The sequence below is a fragment of the Balaenoptera borealis genome (genome assembly GCF_965194805.1).
Source record: "Balaenoptera borealis genome assembly, chromosome: X".
In the NCBI taxonomy this organism is placed as follows: Eukaryota; Metazoa; Chordata; class Mammalia; order Artiodactyla; family Balaenopteridae; genus Balaenoptera; species Balaenoptera borealis.
The window spans coordinates 52,950,067-52,972,888 of NC_138881.1; the positions used below are offsets into that span (position 1 = coordinate 52,950,067).

Here is a 22,822-nt window from a genome sequence, read left to right on the forward strand (position 1 = left end):
GGATGTAATATAAAACATGATGACTATAGTTGATATTGCTGTGTGGTACATTTGACAGTTGCTAAGAGAGCAAATAGTAAAAGTTGTCACAAGGAAAAAAACATTTTTTTTATAACTATATGAGGTGATGAGTGTTAGACAAACTTCTTGTGGTAATCATTTTCAGTATACGTGTGTCAAGTCATTATGCTGTACCCCTTGAACATATACAGTGCTGTTTGTTAATTATATTTCAGTAAAAGTGAAAAAATAAAATAAAATAATTTTCAACCAAAAAAATATAAAAAGACATAGGACGGTTGATTGGATTAAAAAAATGACCCATCTGTATGCTGCTTACAGGAGATTAATATCCAAAGTGATCTTAAGAAAAAAAGTGGGGTATCATGCTCCCTGAGTTCAGACAATAGTACAAAGCTACAGTAATCAAAAAAGTGTGATAATAGCACAAAAACAGACACATAGATCAATGGAACAAAATAGATAACCCCAAGATAAACCCACACACTTATGGCCAATTAACCTAAGAAAAAGGAGGCAAGAATATACAATGGAGAAAAGACAATCTCTTCAGTAAGGGGTGCTGGATAAACAGGACAGCTACATGTAAAAGAATGATATTAGACCACTTCTTCATATCATATATAAAAATAAACTCAAAATGGATAAAAGAACTAAATGTAAGACCTGAAACCATCAGACTCCTAGAAGAGGACTTAGGCAGAACACTGTTTGTCATAAACCATAGCAATATAGTTTTTGCTCTGTTTACTAAAGCAAAAGAAATAAAAAATAATCAAATTGGACCTAATTAAACTTAAAAGCTTTTGCACAGCATAGGAAACTATCAACAAAATGAAAAGACAAACTACTGAATTGGAGAATATATTTGCAAATGATATGACTGATAAGGGGTTAATATAAAAATATGTGAAAAGCTCTTACAACTCAATATCAAAAAAACAACTACCCAATAAAAACTGGGCAGAAGAACTGAGTAGACACTTTTCCAAAGATGATATACAGATGGCCAACAGGCATATGAAAAAATGTTCAACATCACTAATCATCAGAGAAATGCAAATCAAAACCACAAAGAGATATCACCTCACACCTTTCAGAATGGCTATCATCAAAGTCCACAAGTTACAAATGTTGGTGAGAATGTGGAGAAAAGGGAACACTAGTACACTGTTGATGGGATTGTCAATTGGTGCAGCCACTGTGAGAAAAAGTATGGAGGTTCTCCAAAAAACTAAAAATAGAACTACCATATGATCCAGCAATTCCACTGCTGGCTGTATATCCAAAGGAATTGAAAATAGTAATTTGAAAAGATACATGCACCGTCATGTTCATAGCAGAATTATTTACAATAGCCAGTATATGGTAGCAACCTAAATGTCCATTAACATATGAATGGATAAAGAAGATGTGATACACACACACACACACACACACACACACACACACACACACACAATGGAATATCACACAGCCATAGAAAGAATGAAATTCTGCCATTTGCAACAACATGGATGGACCTAGAGAGTATTATGCTTAGTAAAGTAAGTCAGACAGAGAAAGCCAAATACCCTGTTATCACTTATATGTGGAATATAAAAATAAAACAAATGTATATAACAAAACAGAAACAGACTCACAGATATAGAAAGCAAACTAGTGGTTACTAGTCGGGAGAGGGAAGGGAGGAGGGGCAAGATAGGGGTATGGGATTAAGGACAAACTACTATGTATAAAATAAATACACTACAAGTATATACTGTACAGCACAAAATAATGACCATTATTTTGCAGTAACATTAAACGAAGTATAATCTATAGTATAATCTATAAAGATATTGAATCACTATGTTGTAAACCTGAAAATAGTGTAATATAGAAAATTAACTATACTTCAACTTTTAAAAAAAGAAAAAGAAAGTCTTAACTTTCAAGGAATTCACCTGCTAGTGGAAGAGATGGACAGATAAACATGGAATTTTAGGTAGGTATAAATGTCATAGCTGAAATAAACACAGGATGCATGGACACAGAGGGAAGTCACTGTACCATCCTGACTGAAGTCTGAGGTTTCTAAAGCCATTTAAGAACCTGGAGAAATGGGAACAACTATTTAACCAAGGAAATCATAACCTGTATTATGAAGCTTCTGTTGTTTCTACTTCATTTTCTGCTGATATCATCTCTTTTCTCCAGCATAAAAAAGACGCTAAGTGGTTATTCCTGGAATTGGGAACCATGTCTACTAGGATTGGTACAAAATTTAGTGTTCAAGTTAGAATTAGTACATTTTTATGCAAATGCATTACTCTTTAAAATAAAATTAAATGAGATTTTTCAGTTAAAAAAGACCTTATTGTGGTTTTGGTTTGCATTTCCCTGATGACTAATGATGTTGAGCATATTTTCAAGTGCTTGTTTGGCCTCTGTATACCTTTTTTGGAGAAATATCTATTCAAATCTTTTGCCCATTTAAAAAAATTGGGTTGTTTGTCTTTTTGTTATTAAGTTGTAAACCTGCTTTATATTTTCTGGATGCTACATTATTATCAGATATATGATTTGCAAATATTTTGTCTCATTCTGTAGGTTGTATTTTCACTTTCTTTATCATGCCCATTGATGCACAAAATGTTTTAATTCTCATGAAGTCCAATGAATCAATTTTTTTGTTGTTGCTTGTGTTTTGGTGTCATATCTAAGACTTTGTTGCCAAATCCAAGTTATGAAGATTTATGATATGTTTTCATCCAAAGGTTTTATGGCTTTTATATTTAGGTCAAGGAATCATTTTTTGGTTAATTTTTGTATATGGTACAAAGTATGGGTCAACCTTCATTCTTTTGCATGTTGCTATACAGTTGTCACTGCAGCATTTGTTAAAGAGACTATTTTTCTGCATTGAATAGTCTTGACACCCTTGTCAAAAATCAGTTGACTATTGAGGTATGGGTTTGTTTCTGGATTCTCATTTCTATTCCATTGAGCAATACGTTTAGCCATATGCCCCTGCCACACTATTGTGATAACCGTGTCTTTGTATTAAGGTTTGAAATCAGGAAGTGTGAAGTTTTTGTGTGTCTTTATTTTTCCTTAGCTTATTTAGGTATAATTGATACACAAAAATGTTAACACATTTAGTGTATGTATCCTGATGAGTTTGGACATAAGCATATCATCACTATACCTTAAGGTACCAAACATTATCAGTCACCTCCAAAAAATTTCCTTATGTTTTTTGTGGGTTGATGGGGATTTGTTTGTTTGTTGGTGAGAACACCTTGCATGAGATCTATCCTCTTAATGTATTTTAAAGTGCACAATACTTTATTGTTAACTATAGGTCCTATGTTGTACAGTACATCTCTAGAACTTACTCATCTTGCATAACAGACACTTTATACCCATTGAAAACCAATTTCCCCTCTCCCACCAGCTACTATTGTATTCTCTGTTTCTATGAGATTGACTATTTTAGATACCTTATATAAGTGTAATCATTCAGTATTTGTCCTTCTGTGACTGGCTTATTTCACTTAACATAATGACTTCCAGGTTCATTCATTTGGAAATGGCAGAATTTCCCTTTTTCTGAAGGATGACTAATATTCCAAGGTTTGTATATACCACATTGTCTTTATCCATTCATCTGTTGGTGGACTTATGTTCAGTTTTCAGAATATTGTGATTATTGAGGGACGCTTGCATTTCCATATGAATTTGAGGATCAGCTTTTTCATAACTGCGAAAATAATGTTCGGAATTTTGATAGACATTCCATTGAATCTGTTGATCACTTTGAGCAGTATTGCCATCTTAACAATATTGTTTTCCATCCTATGAATGCAGGAAGTTGTTCCACTTATTTAGGGCTTCTTCAATTGCTTTCAGCAATGTTTTGTAGTTTTCAGCATACAAGTATTTCACCTCTTTGTTAAATTTACTCCTAGGTATTTTATTCATTTGGATTGCAAATGTAATTGTTTTATTAATTTATTTTTTTAGACTGTTCATTGCTGGAATATAATTATTTTATTATGCTTTTGGATTGATTTGCTAGTATTTTGTTAAGGATTTTTGCATCTATATGGATAAGTAATATTGGTGTGTAATCTTTTCTTGTAATGTTTCATCAGGCTTTGGTGTCAGGATAATATTGGCCTCATAGAGTATATTAAGAAGTGTTCCCTCTTCTATTTTTCTGAAGAGCTTGAGAAATACTGGTATTAATTATTTTTTGAATGTTTGTGTACATGTCACCAGTTGAAGTCATCTGGTCCTGAACTTTTCTTTGTTGAGCATGTTCAATTATATATGTCTGTTAGATCTAGTTAGTTTAAAGTGTTGTTCAAGTGCTCTATTTCCTTAATGATCTTCTGTCTGCTTGTTATATCCATTATTGAAAGTGGGTACTGAAGTCTCCAACTATTATTGTAGAAGTGTCTATTTCTCCCTTCAATTCTGTAAAGGTTTACTTCATATATTTTGTTTGTTTGTGTCTTTTGTTGTTTTTTTCCTATTTTTAATTTATTTTTAATTTTTATTTTATATTGGAATACCATTGATTAACAATGCTGTGTTAGTTTCAGGTGTACAGCAAAGTGATTCAGTTACACACATACATATATCTATTCTTTTTCAAATTCTTTTCCCATTTAGGTTATTACAGAATATTGAGAAGAGTTCCCTGTGCTATACAGTAGGTGCTACTTGGTTATCTATTTTAAATATAGCAGTGTGTACTTGTCAATAAAAAACTCCTAATCTATCCCTTCCCCCACACTTCCCCCCTGGCAACCATAAGTTCCTTCTCTAAGTCTGTGAGTCTGTTTCTGTTTTGTAAATAAGTTCATTTGTATCATTTTTTAGATTCCTCATATAAGTGATATCATATGATATTTGTCTTTCTCTGTCTCACTTCACTTAGTATGATCATCTCGAGGTCCATCCATGTTGCTGCAAATGGTACTATTTCATTCTTTTTATGGCTGAATAATATTCCATTGTATATATGTACCACATTTTCTTTATCCATTCATCTGTTGATGGACATTTAGGTTGTTTCCATGTCTTGGCTATTGTAAACAGCACTGTGATGAACATTGCGGAGCATGTATACTTCTGAACTGTGTTTTTCTCTGGATGTATGCCCAGGAGTGGGACTGCTGGATCATATGGTAGCTCTATTTTTAGTTTTTAAGGAACTTCCATACTGTTCTCCATAGTGGCTGTACCAATTTACATTCCCACCAACAGTGTAGGAGGGTTCCCTTTTCTCCACACCCTCTCCAGAATTTATTGTTTGTAGACTTCTGATGATGGCAATTCTGACTGGTGTGAGTTGATATCTGTAGTATTTAAATATGTTTTTTACTGAAGTATAGTTGATTTACAATATCATGTTAGTTTCAGGTGTACAACACAGTGTTTCAGTGATATATATATATATATATATATATATGTATATATATACACATATATATATATTCACATACACATTCCTTTTCAAATTCTTTCCTATTATAGGTTACTACAAAATATTGAGTATAGTTCCCTGTGCTATATAGTAGGCACCTGTTGGTTATCTAGTGTATATATAGTAGTGTGTATATGTTAATCCCAACATCCTAATTTATCCCTCCCCCCACCATCATTTCCCCTTTGGTAGCCATAAGTTTGTTTTCTAGGTCTGTGAGTCTCTTTCTGTTTGTAAATTAGTTCCTTTGTATCATTTTTTTTAGATTCCACATATATGCAATTTCATATGATGTTTGCCTTTCTCTGTCTGGATTACCTCACTTAGTATGTCTATCCATGTTGCTGCAAATGGCATTATTTCATTCTTTTATATGGCCGAGTAATATTCCATTGTATATATATACCACATCTTCTCTATGTATTTATCTGTTTATGGACATTTAGTTTGCTTCCATGTCTTGGCTATTGTAAACAGCACTGTGATGAACATTGGGGAGCATATATACTTCTGAACCATGTTTTTCTCTGGATATATGCCCAAGAGTGGGATTACTGGATCATATGGTAGCTCTATTTTTAGTATTTTAAGGAACCTCACACAGTTCTCCATAGTGATTGTACCAATTTACATTCCCACCAACAGTGTAGAAGGGTTCCCTTTTCTCCACACCTTCCCCAGAATTTAGTGTTTGTAGACATTTTGATGATGGCCATTCTTACTGGTGTGAGATGATACCTCATAGTAGTTTTGATTTGCATTTCTCTAATAATTAGCACTGTTGAGCATCTTTTCATGTGCTTTTTGGCCGTTTGTATATTTTCTTTGGAGAAGTGTCTATTTAGATATTTTGCCCATTTTTTGATTGGGTTGTTTGTTTTTTTGATATTGAGCTGTATGAGCTTTTTGTGTGTTTTGGAGATTAATCACTTATCAGTTGCATCATTTGCAAATTTTTTCTCCCATTCTGTAGGTTGTCTTTTCATTTTGTTTATGGTTGCTTCATATATTATGGAGCTCCTTATTGGTACATATATGTTTATAATTGTTATATTTTCTTGGAGAATTGACTCCTTTATCTGTATATAATGTCCTTTGTCTTTTGCAATATATTTTCACTTAAAGTCTATTTTGTTTAATACTACTATAGCCTTTCCAGCTATATTTTAGTTATTATTTACATAAAACTTCTTCCATTAATTCACTTTCAACCTATTCTTGTCTTAGGATCAAAAGTGAATCTCCTCTAGTAAACATATAGCTAGATCATGACTTTCTATGCATTACGTTAGTCTGTGCCCTTTGATTGGATAGTTTAGTCCATTTGCATTTAAAAATAATTACTAAGGAAATACTTACTTTTGTCATTTAGCTTTTATTCTTTCTGTGTATCTTATACCTTCTTGTCCTGCATTTCCTCCATTACTGCCTTCTTTTTGTTTAATTGCGTTTTTATATTGTATCACTATGATTCACTTCTCACTTCCTCTTTTTTTTTTTTACGTATGTTGTTAGTGGTTGCCACAGACATTACAATTAATATTTTAAATCTATAACAGTTGATGTCTGGTTAGCTCTAATAGCATACAAAAATTCTACTTCTATACAGCTATGCCCCTCTTCATATTGTTGTTGACGCAAGTTATGTCTTTATACATTGTGTGCCCAATGACTTAGGTTTATAGTTATTTTTATGCATTTGTCTTTTAAATATGTAGGAAATAAAAAGTGCAGTTACAAGCCAAAATTGAAATAATACTGGATTTTACATTTACCTATTGTAGTACCTTTAGTGAATATCATTATTTCTTCATATGGTTTCAACTTACTATAATCTGTCCTTATATTTCAACCTTGAAAACTCTATCATTTCTTGTAGGACAGTCTCCTGGAAACAAACTCCTTTAGATTTTCTTTACCTGAAATGTTGTAATTTCTCCTTCATTTTTGAAAGATAGTTTGTCTGATGTAGAATTCTTTGTTGACAGCTTTTGCTTTTTTTTCTTTCATCACTTTAAATGTGTCATCTTACTATCTTCTACCTCTTTTTTTTTTTTTTTTTTTGGCTGTGTTGGGTCTTCATTGCTGTGTTTGGGCTTTCTCTAGTTGCAGCAAGTGGAGTCTACTCTTTGTTGTGGTGCACGGGCTTCTCCTTGAAGTGGCTTCTCTTGTTGTGGAGCATGGGCTCTAGGCGTGCGGGCTTCAGTAGTTGTGGCACACAGGCTCTAGAGTGCAGGCTCAGTAGTTGCAGTGCATGGGCTTTGTTGCTCCACGGCATGTGGGATCTTCCCAGACCAGGGATTGAACCCATGTCCCCTGCATTGGCAGGCAGATTCTTATCCACTGCACCACAAGGGAAGTCCCTACCTCTTTGGTTTCTGATGAGATATTAGTTGCTAATCTTACTAAGAACCCTGTATTTGGCATGTTGCATATCTCTTGTTTCTTCCAAGATTCTTTTTACCTTTGTCTTTGAACAGTTTGATTATAGTTTGTCTAGTGTGGATCTCTTTGAGTTCATCATTCTTAAAGTTTGTCGAAATTCTTGGATGTGTAGATTCATGTCTTTCATCAAGTGCAGGTAAATTTCGGCCATCACTTGTACACATATTCTTTCTGCCACTCTCTTTCTCTTCTTCATCTCGGATTCCCATAATGTGTACGTTGGTATGCTTGATAGAGTCACACAGGTCCCTTAAACTCTGTTTAGTTTTCTTCATTCTTTTTTCTTTCTGGTTCTCAGAATCAATAAATTTATCTTCAAGTTCTCTGATTCTTTCTTCTGCCTCCTGAAATGTGCTGATGAACATCTCCAGTGAATTTTTTCCTTTTAGTTATATTCTTCATCTCTGGAAATTTGTTCTTTTTTTAAACAGTTTCTATGTCATTTTTTACAATTTTCTTCTTTTCATATATAACTCTCTGGTCCTTTTAGTTCTTTGTGCATTGTTGCTGTTTAGCTCATTGAGCATATTTAAGACAGTTGATTTAAAACTTTTGTCTAGTAAATTCTATCTCTGGACTTCATTGAAGATGGTTTCTGCCATTTTCCCCAGTGAATATACTATAGTTTCCTTTTTAATTTCATACTATAATCTGCTAGCTGGAAATAAGAATTTTCCCCTTTACCCAGTGTTTGCTGTTTTCAATTGTTGAATGCTGCTATTGTCTGTTTAGTAAATTTTCCAAGCTATTTTTTTTTTTTTGCAAAGACTATATTCCATGTTATGCAAGGTCATTCAGGTCTCTGTTACTTTACCTTATGTTTTGCTCAAGTTTTCACAGAGATTTCCTTGAACTCCAAGAACTAAAAATAAAAAGTAAAACACTTCTCTCAGTCTTTGCAAATTAACTCTGTACTGGGCACTCCTTTAGCAGTTCCCAGGCTGTATGTAACTCTGCCTGACCTTTCCTTTCTCCTTGCACTGAGCCCAGAGATCAACCGGAGGTGAAGCCTTTGGGTCTTCTCAGGTCTGTTCTGAGCATGTATTCTGCCCTGGGCATTCATGAGTATTTGAAAATTCCCTCTAGTACAGAGACAGTTTCTGTGGCCTAAATTTCCCAAAGAAATGCTTTCCCCAGCTTCTCCTCCAAGGCTTTAGGCAGTCTATAATATGTTTCAGCAATAGTATTTTTTAAATTTGAGGTATAATTGACAAACAATAGTATATTAGTTTCAGGTATACAACATAATGATTTCATATCTGTATACGTTGCAAAATGATCACAATGTGTCTTGATAATATCCATCACCATACAGTTACAGATTTTTTACTGTGTTTAGAACTTTTAATATTTACTCTCTTAGCAACTTTCGAACAGCAAAAGTGTTATTAATTATAGTTACCATGCTGCACATTACATCTCATGATTTACTTACATTATAACTGGAAGTTTGTACCTCTAGACCCCTTTCATCCACCGATTTCAGCCAGCACACACCTCTGGCAACAACCAATCTTTTCTCTTTATCCATAAGCTTTTTTTTTTTTTTTTTTTAATTTTAGGTTCCACATATAAGTGAGATCATATGGTATTTGTTCTTCTCTATGTGACTTATTTTACTTAGTGTGATGCCCAAAAGGTCCATCCATGTTGTTGCAAATGGCAAGATTTCATTCTTTTCATAGCTGAATATTTCATAATCTATATCTATAGCTATACCTGTGTCTATCACATCTTCTTTATCCATTCATCTATCAATGGACACTTAGGTTATTTCCATATCTTGACTATTATAAATGGTGCTGCAATGAACACGAGGGTGCATATATGTTTTCAAGTTAGGGTTTTGTTTCCTTTTAATAAATACCCAGACGAAGAATTGCTTGTTCGCATGGTAGTTCTATGTTTAATTCTGGGAACCCTCCATGATGCTTTTCATAGTGGCTGCACCAATTTACATTTCCACCAACAATGAACAAGAGTTCCTTTTTATTCCTTCTTCACTAACACTTTTTTTAAAACATCTTTATTGGAGTATAATTGCTTTACAATGGTGTGTTAGTTTCTGCTTTATAACAAAGTGAATCAGCTACACATATATATATATGTATATATATATGTATAGCTATATAAATATATATCAGCTATATATGTGTGTATATATTTATATATCCCCATATCTCCTCCCTCTTGAGTCTCCCTCCCACCCTCCCCATCCCACCTTTCTAGGTGGTCTCAAAGCACCAAGCTGATCTCCGTGTGCTATGCAGCTGCTTCCCACTAGCTATCTATTTTACATTTTGTAGTATATTTAAGTCCATGCGACTCTCTCACTTCATCTCAGCTTACCCTTCCCCCTCCCCATGTCCTCAAGTCCATTCTCTATGCCTGCATCTTTATTCCTGCCCTGCCCCTAGGTTCTCCAGAACCTTTTTTTTTAAATTCCATATATATGTGTTAGCATACCGTATTTGTTTTTCTCTTTCTGACTTACTTCACTCTGTATGACAGACTCTAGGTCCATCCACCTCACTACAAATAACTCAATTTCATTTATTTTTATGGCTGAGTAATATTCCATTGTATATATGTGCCACATCTTTTTTTATCCATTCATCTGTCAATGGACACTTAGGTTGCTTCCATGTCCTGACTATTTTAAATAGAGCTGCAATAAACATTGTAGCATATGACTCTTTTTGAATTATGGTTTTCAGTGTATATGCCCAGTAGTGGGATTGCTGTGCTGTATGGTAGTTCTTTTTTAGCTTTTTAAGGAACCTACTTACTGTTCTCCATAGTGGCTGTATCAATTTACATTCCCACCAACAGTGCAAGAGGGTTCCCTTTTCTCCACACCCTCTCCAGCATTCATTGTTTGTAGATTTTTTGAGGATGGCCATTCTGACCGGTGTGAGGTGATACCACATTGTAGTTTTGATTGCATTTCTCTAATGATTAGTGATGTTGAGCATTCTTTCATGTGATTATTGGCAATCTATATATCTTCTTTGGAGAAATGTCTGTTTAGATCTTCTGCCCATTTTTGGGTTGGGTTGTTTCTTTTTCTTGATATCGAGCTGCATGAGCTGCTTGTAAATTTTGGAGATTAATCCTTTGTCAGTTGCTTCATTTGCAAATATTTTCTCCCATTCTGAGGGTTGTCTTTTCATCCTGTTTATGGTTTCCTTTGCTGTTCCAAAGTTTTTAAGTTTCATTAGGTCCCATTTGTTTATTTTTGTTTTTATTTCCATTTCTCTAGGAGGTGGGTCAAAAAGGATATTGCTGTGATTTATGTCATGAAGTGTTCTGCCCATGTTTTTCTCTAAGAGTTTTATAGTGTCTGGCCTTACTTTTAGGTCTTTAATCCATTTTGAGTTTATTTTTGTGTATGGTGTTAGGGAGTGTTCTAATTTCATTCTTTTACATGTAGCTGTCCAGTTTCCCCAGCACCACTTATTGAAGAGGCTGTCTTTTCTCCATTGTATATTCTTGCCTACTTTATCAAAAATAAGGTGTCCATATGTGTGTGGGTTTATCTCTGGGCTTTCTATCCTGTTCCTTTGATCTATATTTCTGTTTTTTCCACCAACACTTTTTATGTGTTGTCATTTTAATGATAGCCATTCCAACAGGTGTGAGGTGATGTCTCATTGTCGTTTTGATTTGCATTCCTCTGATGATAAGTAATGTTGAGCATCTTCTCATGTACCTCTTGGCCTTTTGTATGTCTTCTTTGGAAAAAAATGTCCATTCAGGTCATCTGCCCATTTTTTAATCAGATTGTTTGGGTTTTTATTGTTGTTTTGTGTTTTGCTATTTATTTTTATTAGTCCCTTATCAGATATATGATTTGCAAATACTTTCTCCTATTTAGTAAGTTGCTTTTTAATTTTGTTGATGATTTCCTTTGCTGTGCTGAAAAGTTTTAGTTTGGTTTAGTCCCACTTGTTTATTTTTGTTTTTATTGCCTTTGTTTTTGATGTCAAACCCAAAAGATGATTCCCAAGACTGATTTCAAGGAGTTTGCAGTCTATGTTTTCTTCTAGAATTTTTATGGCTTCAGGTCTTGCATTCACGTGTTTAACCCATTTTCAGTTAATTTTCATGAATGGTGTAAGATAGTGGTCCAATTTCATTCTTTTGCATATAGCTGTCCACTTTCCCCAGCAACGTTTATTGAAGAAACTGTCATTCCCCATTGTATAGTCTTGGCTCCTTTGTCATAGATTAATTGACCATATGTGTGTGAGTTTGTTTCTGGGCTCTCTATTATGTTCCACTTATCTATGTGTTTGTTTTAATGCTAATACCATACTATTTTGATTACTATAACTTTGTAAAATAATTTGAAATCAAGAAATGTGATGCCTCCAGCTTTGTTCTTCTTTCTCAAAATTACTTTGACTATTTAGGGTCTTCTGTGGTTCCATAGAAATTTTAAGATTGCTTGATCTACTTCTATGAAGTAGAATTTTGGAATATTGGTATGAATTGTGTTGAATCTGTGGATTGTTTTGGGTAATATGGACATTTTAGCAACATTAATTCTTCCAATCCACAGCATATTATATTGTTCCATTTATTTATGTCTTGTTCAATTTCTTTTATCAATATCTTGAAGTTTTCAGTGTGCAGGTTTCTCAACTCCTTGGTTAAATTTATTCCTAGGTACTTTATTCTTTTTGGTGTAATTATAAATGGAGTTATCTAACTTTTTTCTGATAGTTTTTTATAAATTTATAGAAACATAACAGATTTTTGAATATTGATTTTGTATCCTGCAACTTTACTGAATTCCTGTATCAATTCTAGTGGGTTTTTTGTGGCATCTTTAGTGTTTTCTATATACAAATATTATCATGTCATCTACAAGTACTGATAATTTTACTCCTTGATTTCCAATTTGTATACCTTTTATATCTTTTCTTGCCTAATTGTCCTCACTAGGACTTCAAATGCTATGTTGAATAAAAGTGGCAAAAGTAACATCTTTGTCATGTTTCTAATCTTAGAGGAAAAGCTTTCAGCTTTTCACCACTGCATATGATGTGAGCTGTGGGCTTGTCATATATGGCCTTTATTATGTTGAAGTACATCCCTCTATACCTACTTTGTTGAAAGTTTTTTCTTTATCATAAATGGATGTTAAATTTTGTCAGAAGTTTTCTCTGCATCCGTTGAGATGGTCGTATGCTTTTTCTTCTTCAGTTTGTTAATGTGGTGTATCACACTGATTGATTTGCAGATGTTGAACCATCCTAGCATTCCTGAGATAAACCCCACCTGATCGTGGTGTATCATACTTTTAATGTATTGGTGAAATCAGTTTGCTAATATTTTATTGAAGATTTTTAAAATCTATCTTCATCAGAGATATTGGCCTGTAATTTTATTTTCTGTGGTATCATTGTCTGGTTTTGTTTCAGGGTGATACTGGCATCATAAAATGAATTTGGAAGTGTTCCCTCCTCTATACTTTTTGGGAGATTTTGAGCAGGTTTTGTTTAATCCTTCTTTGATTGTTTGGTAGAACTAATCAGTGAGGCAATCTGGTTGTAGACTTTCATTTTGGGGGAGGTTTTTTATTACTGATTCCATCTCCTTACTAGTAATCAGTCTATTCAGATCTTCTATTTCTTCATAATTCAATCTTGGTGATTTGTAAGTCTCTAGGAGTTTATCCATTTTCCTCAGGTTGTCCAATTTTGTTGCTTATAATTTTTCATGGTAGTCCATTATGATCCTTTTTATTTCTGTGGAATCAATTGTAATGTCTCCTCTTTCATTTCTGATTTTATTTTTTGAGTACTTTTTCCCCCTTTTCTTGGTGATCTAGTTAAAGGTTTGAATATCTTTTATCTTTTCAAAGAAGAAACCATGGTTTCATTGATTTTTTTCCTATTGTCTTTCTAGTTTTATTTCATTTATTTCTGCTCTGATCTTTGTTATTTCCTTCTTTCTACTAACTTTGTGTTCAATTTGTTCTCTTTTCCAGTTCTTTAAGGTACTAACTTAGGTTGTTTATTTGAGATTTTTAAATTTCTTAAGACAGGCATTTATTATTATGGACCTGACTCTTGGAACTGTTTTGATGCATCCCATAAGTTGTATTTACATTCTTATTTGTCTCAAAGTAACTTGTGATTTCTCATTTGATTTCTTGTTGACCCATTGGTTGTTCAGTAGCATGTTGATTAATCTCCATATATATGTGAATTTTCCAGTTTTATTCTTGTAATTGATTTCTAGTTTCAAACCATTGTTGTTTGAAAAGACACTTTATATATTTCAGCATTCTTAAATACTTTAAGATCTGTTTTGTGGCCTAACATATGATCTATGCTGGAGAATGCTTCATGTGGAATTGAGAAGAATGTATATTCTACTGCTGTTGGATGGAATGCTTTGTGTATATCTGTTAAATTCATCTCATCTAATGTGTTGTTTAAGGTTAATGTTTTCTTAATGGCTTACTGTGTGAATGATCTATTCATTGATGTAAGTTGGGCATTAAAGTCCCCTAATGTTATTGTATTGCTGTCTATTACTCTCTTTCACTCTGTTATTATTTGCTTTATGTATTTAGGTGCTCTTATGTTTGGTGCATAAATATTTTCAGATGTTATATCCTCTTGTTGGATTGACCTCTTTATCATTATGCAGTGCCCTTCTTTGTCTTATTATACACTTTGTTTTAAGTCTATTTTGTCTGATATAAATATAGCTGTCCCAGCATACTTTTAATTTCCATTTGCACTGAATATCTTTTCCCTCCCTTCAATTTCAGTCTGTAAGTATCTGTACCTCTGAGGTGACTCTCTTGCAGGCAGCATATGGATGGGTCTCCATTTAGCTACTCTATGTCTTTGAATTGGAGAATTTAGTCCATTTACATTTAATGCAATTATTGATAGGTATATGCTTATTACCATTTTTTTTTTCCGGCTGTTTTGTAGTTCCTGCGTTCCTTTCTTTTCTCTTGCCCTCTTCCTTTTTGGTTTGATAACTTTCTTTAGTGATATGCTCAGATTCTTTATATATTTCATGTGTCTACTATAGGTTTTGTTTTGTGGTTACTATGAGATTTACATATAACAACTATTTGTAACAGACTATTTTAAATTGATCACAACTAAGTTTAAACACATTCTAAATTTCTACATTTTACCCCCCACACGCACAGTGGACACACAGCTCTGAGGGCAGTGTCACCTCTGCTTCCATGGCTGGCCAGTGGGTGGGTCTCAGCTGCCTTTAGTTCACAGCAACCCCTCCTCTTTGCTCACAGCAGCCCCCTCCCTGCTGGCTCTGCTTCTGACAGATGGTGCAGTTGCAATATTGCACTGCTGCAGCCTCAGCTGCTCACAGCTACTCACACTGATGCTCTAGCCCCTCCAGCCCCAGTGGGGAGTGAGTCAAGTTTTATATTTTGATGTCACATTTTACAGCTTTTTATCTTGTGTATTCCTTAACTAATTATTGTAACTACAGTTATTTTGCTATTTGTCTTTTAACTTTCATACTAGCTTTATAAGTGATTAATTTACTACCTTTTCTATATATTAACTTTTACCAGTGAGATTTATACTTTCATATATTTTCTTGTTACTAATTTGCACCTTTTCTTTTTAGCTTAAAGAAATACCTTTTGTCTTAGAAGGTCATTTTAGTGGTAATGAATTTCTTTAGCTTTTGCTTATCTGGAAAACGCTATCTTTTTTTCATTTCTGAATGATAACTTTGTTGGGGAGAGTATTCTTGATTTGAAGTTTTTATCTTTCAGCACTTTGAATATATCATGCCACTTCCTTCTGACCTGCAGTTTCTGCTGAAAAATCTGATGATATTCTTGTGGGGGTTCTGTTACGTAATAAGATTTTTCCCTCTCTTGGTGCTTTTAAAATTCTCTCCTTGTCTTTAACTTTTGACATTTTAATTATAGTATGTCTTGGTGTGTGTTTTGAGGGTTCATCTTATTTGGAACTTTCTGGGATTCCTGGATCTGTATGTCTGTTTCATTCCCCAGGTTAGGGAAGTTTACAGCCATTATTTCTTCAAATATGTTTTCTGCCCCTTTCTCTCTCTCTCCTCCTTCTGTAACTCCTATCATGTGAATGTTGGTCCACTTGATGTTGTCCCATTAGTCCCTTAAGCTATCTTTACTCTTTTTCATTCTTTTTTTTTCTGCTGATTGGATGACTTCCACTGCCCAGTCTTCCAGTTCACTGAATCTTTTTTCTGTTTCATCTGTCTGCTATTGAACCACTCTAGTGTATTTTTCAGTTCAGTTATTGTATTCTTCAGCTCTGTGACTTCTGTTTGGTACTTTCTTATATATTTTATCTCTTTGTTGAAGTTCTCACTGTGTTTATCCATTCTTCTCCTGAGGTTGGTGAGCACTTTTATGACCATTATTTTGAACTCTTTATCAGGTAAATTACTTTTCTCCTTTCTTTAAGGTTTTCTGAGGTTTTATCTTGTTCTTTCATTTGGAGTATATGCCTCTGTTTCTTCATTTTGCTTGATTCTCTGTGTTGGTTTATGCATTTGATAAAACAGCCACCTCTCCCAGACTTGAAGGATTGGCCTTGTATTGGAGATGAAATATCACTCATCCTTGCCCTAGCTCTTACTAGTCTCTCAAGCCTTTGTGATTTTCCAAGCAGCCTATTTTATTTTTAGTGACTTTCAGTAGTTGAGGGTATGCCAAGACCTGTCAATGTCCCAAAGGGGAGGATCTCGGTCCGTACCTAGGTTCAGGCTGACTGGGAACCAGATCCTCAAGCAGCAGCTTTTAAACAATTCATATACATAGAGTTCTTTAGGACTGCAAGTCTAAGCTTCACTAGCCACCAGAGCCAGGCAATCAAGAGATGTCCCCTGAGTGTCAGTCACAAAAATTGGGGCTCCAGGCATGTGTATATGTTCCTTTCTGAAAGATACCAATGAGCTATAGTGAGGCTAAAGGTGAGTGCAAAGATGGTGTCCCCTGGCCTACATTCCCTGAGAACACCCTTATAGTTGAGGTAGGTACCAAACCTGATGCCTGCTCCTAAGGCTGAAGCTCCAGGACAAGCATCTTTCACAGAAAGGCTTTGGGGGTTTCAATCTGCTGTCTGTGCAGTTGCTGGGGTGTGGTAGCCTGCCAATAACTGTCTCTTTGTTACAGTCCTGTGAGACCCAGGAAACCAAGTCCCCATGGCCACCAAAGCCAGGTGATCAATGGTTATCCCTTGGGCAGAAGTCACAAAAACCAGGGCACCAGACATAAAAACTGGGGCACCAGACATATATAAGTGCTCCCTCTGAGACATGCTGGTCATCTGGAGTAAGGCAGAGGGAGAGCATGAAGATAATTCCTCCCTTCAAAGTTTCAGGAAAGGTTTACATTCAACCCTTGCATGTGGGCTTAATTAGAAAAATGACCCTTGGGCTGCAGCTATGACAGTAAACTAATAGGCCTCTTTCACAATAAGACTGAGCTCCTAGAGCTGTTACCTCTTGCTGTGCCCTGGGGTCGGAGCTGTTTAAGAATATTTTTGCAATTGGTTACAGTCCTGTGAGACCCACAATTATATGACCCATAAACACCAGAGCCAGGCGATGTAGAGGTGTCCCCTGGCAGCAGCCACAAAAACCAGGACACCAAACTAGGGTATAAGCTCCTTTCTGGAAGATACCAGCAAGTGAAGCAGAGGGAAGCACAAAGATTATATCCACCAGCCTCCATTCTCTAAGAGCACCTCCACAGGCCCTTATAAGTGTACCAAACCAGAAGCCTGCCCCTGAGGCCATAGCTCCTGAACATGTAAATAGACCTCTTTCACAGAAAGGCTTAGAGTATAAGTTTCAGTCTGCTATCTATATAGTACCCTGTGGGTGGTGGCCTGCCTAGAACTGTCTTTCTAATTTTTACAGTCCCATGGAACCCAGGAACACATGTTCCCTTGGCCTTCATAGCCAGGCAATCAAGGGGTGTCCCCTGGGTGACAGCTGCAAAAACCAGGTCACCAGATGTAAAAACAAGGGCACCAGATGCCTGTAGAAGCTCTCCTCTGAGAGATACTGGTGCTCTGGAGCAGAGTAGAGGGAGAGTGTGAAGATGGTGCCCACTGGCTGGAATAAGGAAGAAGGGGAGTGCCAAGGTGGCACCTACCAATAAAAGAAAAAAGAAAAGAAAGGGGAAAAAGAAAAAGAAAGAAAAAGTAAAGAAAAATAATTATATGGCACCTGCCAGCTTTAGCAAGGCAGAGGGAGAACATGGAAGATGGTGTCCACCAGCTGAAGCATAAAGATGGCACTCATTGGAAAGGAAAATAAAAAGATGATGCCTGCTGGATTTAGTAAGGCAAAGAGAGAACAGAAAGATGATGTTCATCAGCCTCCATCCCCGGAGAGTACCCCAGCATGCTCCTGCTTCTCAGACCTATACTTTAAAATTAGCAAATGAGTCTCCTTAACATACATCTGGGCACTTTTCAAAAGGCTGCTTCTGCGCTGGACCCTAAGGCAGGTGAATCTGTGCACAAGCCCTTTAAGAGCCATTTCTCAGTTCGCCACAGCAACATGTCTCATGGGCATGAGTTTTCAAAGTTAGATGTTTTGGGGACTCATCTCTCAGGAGCTGGGTCTTAAAAGTTGTGGTGCCCAATGTAGAATATGAACCCTATGCTCCTCAGGGTGAAGCTCTAGGTTTTGAGTTCCCTCCTGATTGAACGTTGCCCCACCAGGGGTGGGGTTTACAGCAAGATTGTTTCTCAGCCTTTCCTATCTGTTTCACTGTGCGTGTGTGTGTGTTTGTTTGTTTGTTTGTTTTCTCATTTTCCCAACGTGAAGAGGTCACGTTGCTAGCCGTTAATTTTTTTCCTGGGGAAACTGTTCTATATATAGCTGTAATTCAGTGTGTCTCTGTGAGATGGTGAGTTAAGGATTTTCCTACATCTCCATCTTGAATTGGAACCTTCAACTGTAATCTTTTGACCTTTTTTTTTTTGAGAAAAGCCAGCATAAAGCACTTTTATTGCAATAATGAAACTTGAAATTCATATGTAGTGCGGGGGAGGGGAGTAGGCAGCAATTTCTTTCACCAAATCACTACAAAGGACAGCAAAGGGGTGAGAAGGGGGAAGGAGAAGCCAGGAAACTGTGAGATCAGCAGGGGGAGCTAAGCAACAAAAAACAGGAGATGCTGAAGCTGTGTTGACCAACATCATTTTCTTAAGAAAACACTCAAGGATTTGTCATGATGACTGGGCTTTCATGGGTTTTAAGTGTCTAAGAACAGCACCGTCAATTTAACTTTCGATTAAAATTCTTAAAATTTAGAAAGTGGAGCTTGGATACCTATGAGATTACAAAAATCCTGAATATCCATTAGAAAAACCACAGGATGGAAAAAACCAGGCCATGAAGAATGCTTCAGAGGTCCCTGCTGGCCTGGGGATAGACACCTGTAGAGTCCAACATCTCAGTGAAAACGATCTGCTTTCAAAGGCAGAGAGTTTAAGGGGAGGGTGGAGGTGGGGCAGTGGAGGCAAAGGTTCTCCCCCTTCCCACTTTAGTTTTGGGCAGGGCTTTTGATTCAACCCAAAGACATCTCTCAACTTGGAGAATAATTCGGCCCTCAAAAACGCCTCATATCTGCTATGGCTTTGCAGCGCAGCAGCAAGAATGTTTAATATATAATAGATAAAACCTTCATCCAAAAATAAAATAAAATAAAGATTCTTGCACCCCCCCCAATACCAATTCCTATTCTAAAGTTAACCCATGACTTGTGCTGTTAATACTTGACTAATACTTAACTGGAAATCTAGATCCAAAGGACTGAAACTCAATCTTCACCTCAAAACAAAAACAAACTAAAATGAGTAACTTGAGGTTTATGGCATATAGTTCAGGTCAACACACATACGAAGATAAAGGGGAAGAGCAAAGCCGGTGACAGAACACATTGTCAGGGAAGATGTTTATACAAACAACGTACTGGAACATCAGGAAAAGCTCCGTATGGACTCGCTGCACGCATCTGGAGGTGCCAGATCCTTCCATGGCACATACAAGAATGGGGAGCTCAGGGAGGAGGCCATTCCTGTCATTCCAGTTTTAGAAGCTCCACGCCAAAGAGGAGAGTGGCATTTGGTGGGAAGATGCTTGGGTGCCCAGTGGCACCATAGGCATAGTCTGGGGAGATAGCTTGGCTCTCTGACCCACGCTCATCTAGTCAACCCCTTCTTCCCAGCCTCGGATCACCTCCTGCTTGCCCAGCACACACTTAAAGGGCTTGTTTCTGTCCCGGGACGAATAGAATTTCTTTCCATCTTCAAGCATCCCCTTGTAGTGCACCACGCAGGCCTGGCTGCACTTCGGGAAGGTGCGCTCATCTCCGGGGTAGATGGTCTCCACCTGCACTCCCATAGCGGAGGCGGCTGCGGACGCTGGGCGAGCTGGCCTGTAATCTTTTGACCTTGACGACTGCATATTTTTCATCCACACCTACAATGTTTTCAAATTATGCCTGCCGCTTTTCCACTCTGAGTTGCAAGTTAGGAGAAACAAATAAGAACACTTTGCATCACTCTTTCAGGTAGTCTTCAGGCAGGTTAGAACAGACTAACACAATAATTTGCAAATGAGATTTTGTCTGCTCCCTCTGCAACCAGGGACCAGGGTCTCACACTGGGAATTGGGGCTTCCATCTTCAAGACTACAGCTGATGTGGGGGTAGGTGAGGCAAGGTGAATAAAAACACTATAAAGCTTTTCTACAATTTTTAAGTTGGCTTTTTCTTGATTCCACATTTGCTTGGTTACTATAAACACTTGACTATTTTCCAGAGTTCTGACAAAGTTAGTTCTGACTGTTTCTACTTATTTTTCAATGTTTCTATAGGGGGATAGGAGTTTGGAGCTGCCTACTTCACCAATTTTACTGATATGACTCCATACATAAATAGCATAATAATTTCCAAATTACTGGCAAAAAATGATGGTTGAATTCCCAGTCCAGTCACCACTCTTCCACCACCAAAACCTAATAAACCTATAAATATACCTCAATAGATTCACACGCCCAGGAAAATAATTGTGTCTGGTATATTTCTGTACTTCCAATTCCTAGTATAATGCCTGTAATAAAACAAGTGCTCAAGAAAAGCATTTTGAATAAATGAATAGTACTATAAAATCTAACTCTTAGTAATAACAGTAATTACATAGTAACATGTGAAATGCCAGGGATGCAGAATATTGTATTAGCAAGCAAAATTTATACCCATACACTGCTTTATATTTTCCAGAGAAATTTCATATTTATTACCCCATCAGACTGTCAAACCATTCTGTGAGGTAAGAATGATAGGGATTATTACTCCATTTTATAAATCAGATAGAAGAAATGACGTTCTATGCCATCATCTGTAAGTGGTAGTGGTAGGAATATTGTCTAGGTCTGCTGCATATAAAATCTCTGCTCCCTTTATTTTTTCCAGTTTCTTTCTTTTGATAATCACTACGGAAGAAAATAAATCTTTTTCTAAGTTGCCCATCCTGAATGAAGCAAGCACACTTCTCTTTTGGAGGTTTTGAAAAATACCAACCACCAACAACTACAAGAAACAGCAAATAAAAGAGTTCCTACTCTAAAGCATTCCTTTTACTTAGCCCTCTCAGAACAACTGAATGTGTGCATATGTGTGAATGGTGGGGCCTGAGTTCTTGGAAAAATAAATGAGCATTTGTATTCCAGAGGACCACCAGCCTCAGTGTTTGAGGCCCTTATCACAGGAGTGTGATGAGGCTGTGAGGAATTTAAAGATCAGCCAAAGCACTGGATACATAGGGGAATGGGAGAGGAGAAACAGCTACACAGGTCTTAAAGGCTTTCTCTCTCCTTGTCTCTAATTGTCTCTCCTATCCTCACTAGCCCCTCTGTAATTTCGTTGAAAAATTGGAACCTGGGGCAAGAAAGATCAGGTGTAGGAAGAGGTAGGAGTGACTCCAGGTAACAGTGAAATCCAAAGCGGTAAATGAGAAAGAAAGGGAATATTGTAAGTTATGGCACACAGAAGCATTAAGGGAGTTCTTGTGGTTTCTGTAAGTGAAAGAAACTGCGAAGGCTAATAAAGTTTGGATGTCTGTCTTACAGGAAGCTCTACAAGAAGTATGGCCTGCAGAAACCCAAGAGAACTGTCTACATATCCAGCTTCTCAGCCTGAGCCTTTTTTCCCCTATAAAGAAAGCAGAATAATATAGAGAAATAGAGTCATATAGGCCTAAGTTGAAATTTAGTCTCACTACCATTTAACTACCTATGTGATCTCAACAATTTGATTCACTTTACTGAATCTTAGTTTAGATAGCCATCCTCTAAGAAATAGTGATAATGTGTCTCAAAGTACTATTGTATTACATGAAAAAATGAATTTGCTTTTTAAATGTTAGATATTGTCATTATCACCTTTGGATTGCCTGAACTCCAGTGTTAGACAATCCTCATTTATCCTGCATCATTTTAGAGTGGTTTTCAAAAGTGAATTTATCAGACAACTTAAGCATTAGTGTTTAAAAGTTGACCCTCGATGGAAATCTTTCTAAAATATATTATACAATTCTATACCTGCTTAAACAGTAAACTAAACAGAATTAAGCATCTTCTCGATGGCTGGGGGGTCATTATTAATGAACATCTCACATTGCTATCATATAAGATACAATGATAACCCTCAATAACTAGGAGACTGGTAGTCGTGGGAGCGGGATGAGAGTGAGACACATAAGGTTTTTGGCACTTACACTCAGAAAAATATGTTTATTTCTATGTCTCTTTTTATAGTTACTGTTTTTCCCCTCATTTTCAGCCTATCAGATGCTGCTT

At 36.2% G+C, this 22,822-nt stretch overlaps 1 protein-coding gene and 1 pseudogene across 2 annotated transcripts in view; one reads left to right on the plus strand and one right to left on the minus strand.

The window, feature by feature from the left end:
- Positions 1 to 22,822, plus strand: part of ZC3H12B (zinc finger CCCH-type containing 12B) — a 198,897-nt gene that overhangs the window by 46,259 nt on the left and 129,816 nt on the right. The window lies entirely within an intron of this gene.
- On the minus strand, positions 11,699 to 20,452 carry LOC309620408 (peptidyl-prolyl cis-trans isomerase FKBP1A pseudogene; annotated as a pseudogene). Its single transcript has one exon. The product of its transcript is annotated as a peptidyl-prolyl cis-trans isomerase FKBP1A pseudogene (transcript).